This window comes from Nicotiana tomentosiformis, chromosome 6 (genome assembly GCF_000390325.3).
Source record: "Nicotiana tomentosiformis chromosome 6, ASM39032v3, whole genome shotgun sequence".
NCBI classification, from domain to species: Eukaryota; Viridiplantae; Streptophyta; class Magnoliopsida; order Solanales; family Solanaceae; genus Nicotiana; species Nicotiana tomentosiformis.
The window spans coordinates 135,343,783-135,351,788 of NC_090817.1; the positions used below are offsets into that span (position 1 = coordinate 135,343,783).

General features: G+C 36.5%; 1 long non-coding RNA gene across 1 annotated transcript; it reads left to right on the top strand.

Moving 5' to 3' along the window:
• Positions 1–760: 760 nt before the first annotated feature.
• Positions 761–6,985, top strand: LOC104099546 (uncharacterized). The gene is made up of 3 exons (XR_011409206.1): positions 761–1,516; positions 1,594–1,782; positions 6,733–6,985. It is a non-coding gene; the product is annotated as an uncharacterized lncRNA (long non-coding RNA).
• Positions 6,986–8,006: the final 1,021 nt, after the last annotated feature.

Below are 8,006 nucleotides of genomic sequence, written 5' to 3' on the forward strand. Positions count from 1 at the left end.
AAAAAGAGAATTGTTGTTTCAATTTAAATTCTAAATCTTCCGAAAATCAAACGACCGCACAGCAAGTCATAATATGTATTACGAAGTTGCTCGGGACCTTAAGTAGCTGAATGGGGCATAGATTCTTAAAATGACAAGTCGGGTCGTTACAATATATATTACACTTCAAGAGATTATATATTAAACAGAATCTTTATTTCCCTTTTATCACTTCTATTAAAATGACTAATATTTTCTTTCTTTTGTTGTTGCAGATTCTTTAAGGAGAAAAATATTTTGAGGTGAGTCAAGATAAAAAATAGGTAATTGAAGAAGAAAGGATTGTGCAGTGAAGACAAAGATTAAAGGGGAAGGAGCAAGAAAATCTGGATTATAGGTGTGAAAATGGAGAAGAAGAGATTGGGCGTTAAGAAGGAGAAGAAGGGTTTGGGGACGTGAAAGATGAAGGAATGGGGGATTCAAGAAAATCTGTCTTTTTGTATAAAAAAGAAGAAGAAAAATCAAAATTTGTGATTTAATTTTAGTAATACGCGCATATTTTTATTTGTTTTTTATTATTTTGCCACATCAGCTTTTGGGTGGTATTAAATTTATTTTGGACAAGAATAAGGAGGTAATAAGACGCCCATAAAGGTTGAGTATGAAACTGATTTTTCTGGACAAGTATAGGATGCATCTTATGTATTTTCTCTAAAAAATCCCAAACTTTTAGAATTATCACAACTGCCCCAAATGGGCCCCTCCCTCTCTAAAAACGGAAACCCTCCCCAACTCCCATTCCTCATTCCCAATTCACCAAAACCTACATTTTCCCTCTTGTTATTCTTCTTTCTTCTGCTTTGTTCAATCTCTTCTTCTTCTTCTTTCTTTAATCCAGATATTTTTTTCATAGATCTTCGTTGAGGTTCTTGTTCTTTGTTGAGAAAGATTGGTGAAAAAAGAACAAGAACAATTGGAGATTGGCCCTTGCATCATTAAAAAATACTTGATTGTGATTTGCTAAACTGACTTGTGCATTATTTCCAGGGAGATATTCAGTCTATTCGTCATTGTTGATAAATAAAAATTGGTGTTTAATCTTATTTTTTTCGTTTGCAAATATCAGGTTTTCTGTGATTCTTTAAACATCCTGTGAGATGTTTCAAACATCCGGTGATATATTTAAAACATTCTGTGAGATGTTTAAAACATCCTGATATAATTATTGGTAATTGTTTCTAACATCCCGAAAGTTCATTCATGATGCTTCAAACATCCTCTCAGGATATTTCAAACATCCTAAGTATATTCTCAAGATGTTTTATATATCTTCTTAGAAATTTTAAAACATCATTAGGATGTTTGCAAAAAAGTTCATTCTTTATACTAATTATTTATATATTTGTGATATCTTCAGGTATTCTATTATAAAATGATTAATTATATTGTATTGGGAGTTGATTGTCATGGTGAATGGGTAGAGTGCTCTACCCGATTTACCTGGCGTTCGAAGAGTAAAGAGACGGTTCTAATAAAGGTGCGTAGAGATGTTACGTATGATGAGTTTGTTGACAAGATTATTGCTGGTTGTTAATCTGGTGCTTTTTGGAGAAGGTTGGGAGGTTCCTCCTGAGCTTGATGAGAGAAAAATACCTCCACCTCCATGTGAAATTCAATTGGGAAGAAGGAAAACAAAGTGGATTCCAGCAAGCGGGGAAGTAAAAAAGAAGCAAAACAGATGCTCCATATGCAAAAGGACTGGGCACAAAAGAACTACTTGCAAGAAGAGAACTGAAGGAACAGGTAACTCCACTATGGCTTAATGGCTTTATTGTTGTACTTGTTTTGGTAATTTGATTGTTGATATTATTGGAGAACTAAATGATCTTTAGATTTGTATTAACAATTACTGTATTTTTCAAACATTATTTAGTTCTATCAAGATATTATTATGTACTTGTGTTCTTTTTCACCTTCAAGTACCTTAATTTCTTCAAACATCTTGATAGATGTTTCAAATATCTAAGTTAGATGTTTCAAATATCCGTTAAGATATTTGAAGCATCTAACACAGAATTATCCGTAGGTTAATTTATTGACGATTAATTATTAAAGTATTCAATATGTCAATGTTCATAAGGCCAATGGTTGATGATCAATCATTTGAGTATTTAATTATTCTATGTTTAATTATTCACAAGATAATTAGGTTGACGATCAATCATTTGAAGTATTAAGTAGGTTGATGTTTAATGGTAGTCTGATGTTGATGTTATTATGGCCTTGTGTTATTTTTTGCCTTCAACTACCATCTAATTTCTTCAAACATCCTTATAGATGTTTAAAACATCTAACGCAGATGTTTCAAACATCTATCATGATCTTTGATATCGATTGTCGTTAAATCTACAAGATCAATAGGTTGACGATCAATCACTTGAAGTATTCAATCGATTGATAATTAATAATTTGTAAGGTCCATATGTTTATAATTAATAATAGAAGTATTTACTATGTCAATTTAATAGGTTGATGTATAATTATCTACAAGATCAATAAGTTGACGATCAATTATTCGAAGTATTAAATAGGTTGATGTCCGTAAGTTCAATAGGTTCACGATCAATTATTTGATGTATTCAATTATTTTATGTTTAATTATCTACAAGATCAATAAATTGACGATCAATTACTCGAAGTATTAAATAGGTTGATGTATCATTTCGTAAGGTCAATAGGATGACTATCAATTATTTGAAGTATTTAATTATTCTATGTTTAATTATTCATAAGGTCAATAGGTTGGCGATAGATTATTTGAAGTATTCAATAGGTTGGCGTATAATTATCCACGAGATCAATAGATTGATGATCAATCATTTGAGTATTTAATTATTACACGTTTAATTATTCATAAGATAATTAGGTTGATGATCAATCATTTAAAGTATTAAGTAGGTTGATGTTTAATGGTAATCTGATGTTGATGTTATTATATCCTTGTGTTATTTTTCACCTTCAACTACCATCTAATTTCTTTAAACATCCTGATAGATGTTTGAAACATCTAACGCAGATGTTTCAAACATCTATCAGGATGTTTGATATCGATTGTCGTTAAATCTAGAAGATCATTATGTTGAAGTATTCTTAGGTTAATCAGTAGGTTGATGTTTAATTATGATGCTTATTTTTCCATAGGATCACTCGATTAAACATAAATTATTAATTTAACGGTAATCGAGAGAAAACATCGTGATAAATGTTTAAAACATCTTTTGAGATATGTTCAATGTTAGGGCCAAACATCTATATGTTCCAAATATCCATTCATAATATCTGTAAAAATAAACCTAAACAAAAAATTTGATAAATCATCCATTTATACCATTCAAAAAAATATAAAAATATGCATCAATAACAAATCATATCATGGTTCCATGTTCTTGTGAAAGATATCCATAACCATTTTCTCCCTGAATAGGCTAACAATGTTGCCATTCATCTTTTCCATTGGAGTGTTGGTTATGAGGTGCTCAATGAACATTAAGGACCATACTCTATAACTATTATATGTGTCATCTCGCGGAAGATCAACATTTGTCTTTTCTTCTCTTACTTTCCTTGTTTTCTCTTTTTCTTCCTTTTCTGTTTCCTCTTCTTTTTCTCTCTCTTTCCTCTTCTCTAGCGTTCCCTCCTAGTACATTCCATGTTTCCTCTTTATTCTCTTTCTCAATTTCCTATTCATTTTTTTTCTCTTTTTCTTCTTTTCCAACATCCCCTCCTACTACTACCTGAAGAAGTTTGGCTTCCACTTCAACTACAATTGATTTTTGTAGCTCATCCTCCTGAGATATCTTAATTCTTTTGCTAGATCTTTTGGAAGGAGATTTATCTCTTTCTCTTCCACCTGTCTTCGACACACGTCCCTTTGCCTTTTTATCTGTACACACAAACAAGTAACGAACATCAATAAAATAAATAAATAATTTATTCTGTAACGACCCGACCGGCCGTTTTGTACTCTAGCGCATCGTTCGGCAGTTTGACGCCTTGGGTAGTTTCACTTCAAGTATTATAACTTGCACGTATAGTCAAAATTGAATTTCGGGAAATTCAGAGTTAGTTTGGGAAGAAAATTCTAATTTCGAAAGTTTTAAGTTGGAAGAATTAACTAAGGTTTTATTTTTTAGTAAACGGCCTCGAAATCAGGATTGGAAGGTTTCAAAAGGTTCGTATGATAATTTTGGACTTGGGCGTATGTCCAGATCGGGTTTCGGATGACCCGGGAGCGTTTCAGCGCCTATTGTGGCTGGTTGGCATTTTGGAAGAATTTCATAAATTTGGGTTGAAGTGCATTTCAATGCTATTTATGTCCGTTTGGGATTCCGAGTCTAGGAATAGCTCCGTATGGTGATTCTGGTATTGGGATCGCGTCCGGATGTGGATTTGGAGATCCGTAGGTCATTTCGGGGTCATTTGGCGAAAGTTAGAAATTTGAAGGTTTTTGAGAAGTTTGACTGGGAGTGGACTTTTTGATATCGGGATAGGATTCCGATTCTGGAAGTTGGAGTAGATCCGTAGTGTCGAATGTGACTTGTGTGCAAAATTTGAGGTCAACCGGATGTGATTTGATAAGTTTTGACATTGAATGTAGAAGTTTGAAGTTCTAAAGTTCATTAAGCTTGAATTAGGATGTGATTCATGGTTTTGGCGTTGTTTCATGTGATTTGAGGCCTCGAAAAAATTCGTGTCATGTTTTGGGACATGTTGGTATATTTGGTTGAGGTCCTGAGGGCCTCGGGTGGATTCCAGATGGTTAACGGATCAACTTTTGGACTAAAGGAATGATGATGTAACTGGTATCTGGTGTAACCGCACTTGCGAGGTTTTGTCCGCAGAAGCGGCCAAGAGGGGGCGCAGAAGCGGAATTGGCTGGGGAAGGCTGGGACCACAGATGCGGTCAAGTTTCGCTGAAGCGGGACCGCACCTGCACACGAAGAACGCAGAAGCGTGGGAGCAGATGCACATGAGGGCCGCAGAAGCAGCCAACGACCTTGGCTTGGTTTCTCGCAGGTGCGAGACTTGGAGCCGCATAAGCGGCTATCACAGAAGCGGAATTCATGGTAGGCAGTGAGGTTTCTTTAAAATGGGGTTTTGGCCCATTTTCTTCCATTTTCTCTTGGTTGGGCGACTTTTGGAGAGCTTCAAGGGGGGGTTTTCATCATCTATGTCAAGGTATGTTATTCCTACCTATTGCAAGTTAAATACTTGGATTATATATGGATTTAAACATGAAAATTTGTAGAAATTTAGAATTTTTTTAAAAAAACCTTAAAATGGTATTTTTGGATTTTGATCACGAATTTGGGCATGGACTTGAGAATAAATCATATATATGAGTTCGTAATGTTATGGGTAATGTTTATATTCAAATATTTTCAGAATCCGGGCACGTGGGCCCGAGGGTTGCTTTATCGGCTTTTCGAGCGGAGTTGCAAATTTGTCTAAATTGATTTGTTTTGAGTATTAGAGTATATTTTTATTGGTTTGCACATTGTTTGACTAGTTTTGGAGCGACGGGCATCGGTTTGAGGTGTTAGAGGGCTTTGGAACCGGTTATGGAATTTCGGAGCGAGGTAAGTCTCCTGTCTAACTCTGTGAGGGGAAAATTACCCCTAGTTGTTGTATATTGATGTGCGCTACTTGTTGTGGGGTCTACATACGCGCGAGGTGACGAGAGCCTGTACGTAGCTACATTCATGTTATTGTCCGGGTAGGCTTAGGTTCATATCAGGCTAGAGCTGTACTATTTGAGCAGTCTCTCGCCTATTAAATTCCTCTATTTTACATTACTACTTAAGACGAGACTTGTTATTTTAGAGACTTCACAAGTTCATGATTAGTCACCGAATAATTCTACTCCTCTTACGACATGTTTCCGTGATATATATGTTTCATTGAAAGGTTTTGTTAAAGAAATTGCAACTCACACGTTTATTCGTGAGTGGGGTCAAGGACTCGTCAAAGCTCCTTATTCTAATGGGATCGGGCCATTCGCCTCGGCAGGAATATGTACTTCTTATTCTAATGGGATCGGGCCGTCCGCCTCGGCAAGATTATGTACTTCTTATTCTAATGGGATTGGGCCGTTCGCCTCGGCAGGATTTATGTACCACATACTCATGGGAGAGGGTTGTTCGCCTCAGCATCTATGGTTCTTGTCGTTCGAACCTCGGCAGTGCACAATTTATTATTTATGTTGGATCGGGTCGTATGCCTCGGCATTTCTATAAAAATATCCTCATGGAATCGTGCGTAACATTTGGCAAGAGGCCAAAGTATCTGTGAGTCCTTCCCTGATTCAAATTATAACAACCTATTTGGTGAGGTCCATTATATATATATATATATATATATATATATATATATATATATATATATATATGTGTGTGTGTGTGTGTGTGCGTGTGTGTGTGTGTGTGTGCGCGCTCCGGTTGAGGAGGAATTGCTAATTAAGAGCTTGAGTTTATTGTAAGGAGGATAATTGTACCACAGATTTACAGTTGTTTATTTTATTTATTTACTTTGCCTCGTATTTGTTCACCTCCTTACTGTACCTGATATTATTGGACCACTAGTGAGTGTCGATATCGACCCCTCGTCACTACTCCTTCGGGGTTAGGCTAGATACTTATTGGGTACACATGGATTTACGTACTCATACTACACTTGCTGCACATTTTTGTGCAGGTACTTTTATGTCCGGTGGTCCTTTGGGCACGGAGGCAAGGATGATGCGGGGACTTGCTGCGAGCTACATTTCAGGTTATGATCCGTGGCCAGCAGAGTCTCCTCCAGGGATATTTGTATTTTTTCTGTCTAATTTGTATTCAGGACAGATGCTGTATTTTATTTTACTTCCTAGTTGATGCTCATGCACTTGTGACACCGGGTTTTGGGGGTACTTATGAGTGGTTCAGTATTGTAGTTGGAAAAATATTATCATTTACTCTGCAAATTTTTATCTCTGATTATTAATTGAAGGAAATATTTTGATTTCAAAATACTAAAAGGAATAATTAAGTTAAACTTTTATTTGTGGGCTTACCTAACAGTGGTGTTAGGCGCCATCATGACCTTTGATGGATTTTGGATCGTGACAACATGGTATCAGAGCGTTACGTTCACATAGGTCTCACGAGTCATGAGCAAGTCTAGTAGAGTCTTGCTGATCGGTACGAAGAAGTCTGTACTTATCTTCGAGAGGCTACAAGACTTTTAGGAGCACTTCCCTTCTTGATTCCTCATCGTGTGATTTGATTCCTTTAAGGCTTAAGCCTTTATTTCTTTCCTATTCAATCTTATACGACGTGAAGCGCTTGTTATCAATTGGGAATCGAAGAATTTTAATGGTACTGCAGAGGTGGTGCAGGATGTGTTTCCCTGCGCATTCGAGCAAGTTATTATTGTCTTCTTGAGGAAGGGTGTTCTGTCATTTCGGCTCAGTAGCTGTATTTCTGATGGTTTTGAGGCTATGCGCAGGTTTCCATAATGTTGTAAGTTGTTATCGCACAGTAATGAAGTAATGGTAGGGTGCTTGTTTATGTGTCGAGGCAGTGAATGACTTAAAAGGAGGTTTTTCTCAGTGTATGATTTAGAGGTTCAGCATTCTATTTCTAGCGGAGGAAAGGCAATCGGACTATGAATGTTCAGGTTTGGGATAATGGAGTAACGAGACTTGGTATTTTCGAGCGTGGTGAAATTCTTAATTGTGATGTGGTGTCATCGTCCTTGTTGAACATGTTAAGGTTCGCCGATGTTATGGTCTTCATCAATTCGCCTTTGGGGCGGGGTATTGTGAAATGGTGTCGGGGAAACGAGTGTCAGAAATCGCGGTGTGCAGTGGTTCAGAATCGAGTCGGCATTTCTAATACTGTTGGCTCGGGAAAGATGATCTTCGAGGAGGCTTAGAGTTGGTAGCAATTTATCAGGTCAGGTGCTACAGTGATGGATTTTTCTTTGAC